The sequence below is a fragment of the Austrofundulus limnaeus genome, unplaced genomic scaffold (assembly GCF_001266775.1).
Source record: "Austrofundulus limnaeus strain Quisiro unplaced genomic scaffold, Austrofundulus_limnaeus-1.0 Scaffold0, whole genome shotgun sequence".
NCBI lineage: Eukaryota > Metazoa > Chordata > Actinopteri > Cyprinodontiformes > Rivulidae > Austrofundulus > Austrofundulus limnaeus.
In genome coordinates, this window is record NW_013952402.1 from 8,798,042 (window position 1) to 8,799,951 (window position 1,910).

A 1,910-nucleotide genomic window follows, 5' to 3' on the forward strand; every position below is an offset into this window, starting at 1 on the left:
GTCCAGCACTTTGAGAATTGTTCACATCGGAGGAACTGAAGAGGGGAGGCAAGACCTGTGGACCGGGTTTTTCCCTGCGCAACTTTCACTCGCCTGCTTATCCGGTGAAAATTAAAAGAAAAAAAACAAAAACAAACCCGGAAGGATAACGCGCTTGGACGTTTATTTCTCTAATTTCGCAGGAGGCTCCTGTTTCTTTCTTTCTTTTTTTTTTTTTTAATGGTTGCATGCTTGAAAAGTTAGTTGTTTTTCTTTTGATGTTTTTGTTTTTTATGTGTGTTTCTGAGCAGCCTGGTGCAGGTAAGTGGTGTGACACGAGGAGGTGTGTGGAGTGCAAACAATACAGCTGATCTCGTGCGTTTTTGGCCGCGTTCGATCCAAGCTGCGCGCGCGCGCTCTGTTTAAATGACCGGCTGATGACACTGGGGTGGGTGTTGGGGGGGGGGGGTAGTTGCTATATCTACTCTTCTGTTCAGTGAGCACAATGAATGAATGAATGAATGAATGAATGAACCCCCCTCAAAAAAATAGGACTGATATCAAACCCAAACTCCTCGGGACGCGCGAGCGCGCTTCCCCACCCCTTTGGCCAAATCTAAATGTACAGGGTGACTTCCAAGACCTCCCGTCTCGAAGGGGAGCCTCCTCTGTGTTGAGGGTGACGTCTTCTTTTTTTTTTCATCCCCCAATGCGTGTGTGTGTGTGCGTGTGTGTGTGTGGATTTACGGGGTGAGGCCCTCATGATCTCCCTAAATTTGCATGTAAATGGCGACATCAGCCCCGTGCGTGCCAGGGGCCAGCGGGCCTCCCAGATGTCAAGGCAAAGTCAATCAGCCAGGCCGCTGCCCAGCTGTCCGTCGGTGCACTTTATTGGGACAAGACTTTCACTGCGCTCACCTGCATTGTTTYCTAATGGATTGATTGGCGAAAAAAAATAAGGGGTGGGGGGGGGGTGGGGTTGCTGGTGGTGAAGAGGAATCTTATTAGCGCCAAGAAAAGCGCGCTTATAGCTTCATCACAGAGGTTGTTTTGATTTTATTATTATTATTATTATTATTATTATTATTATTATTATTATTATTATTCCGTCTTTTTTTTCCTCCCCCGATTTTAATATTAATCAGTTCCGCCTACATTGAACGCATCACACACAAATACCACAAAAAAACAACAACAAACTTACTGTTCCTACAGCAACTACTTACACATTCTTAAAATAAATATTATAGTAAAACATATTTTATTCATTTCATATTTTTTGAAGGATTTCGTTCTTTCAATTGCGACGCGCTTTTTTCTGCGCCAATAAATTCAAAATAAATTATGTATAATTCATAACGTAGCTTCCGTTTAGAATTGGTTTCTGTTATCTTTAAAATTATATTTTTTAGAAATAAACTTGGGTTTTGCGCTTTTTTTTAATCCTCTCCCCAAAAAAAGTTCACTTTTTATTCTTATATTGTTTTATCAAATAATTATTTATTTTCAGTCTATGGTTTTAAGGAGTGACGCTCATAAAGGAGTTTTATTTATTTATTTTTTTAARGGGGAAACTTTCCTTACAGAAGTTATTTCGTGCGCGGCCTGCGTAAATTCCATTCAAATATTATAAAGAACAGCTCGTGCGTTTTCTTCGTGTCTTATTTTAATCATACGGGTAACAATAAAATAAAAATACACAAATAGGCACGATTGATAGGATCAATCAGGCTGTGGGACCCTCCCCCCCTCCCTCCCCCCAGTGTCAAGTCGCTCCGGCTGATGGACGGACAGCGCCCCTCGTTGGTTACACTTGAGATGATCGCGTCGATATGAGGAGCTGGTGACTAAATAAATGTCAGAGTTTAATTTATCACATTATTTTCTACGAAAACAAACCATTTATTTATTTTTGTTTGTTTGTTTGTTTG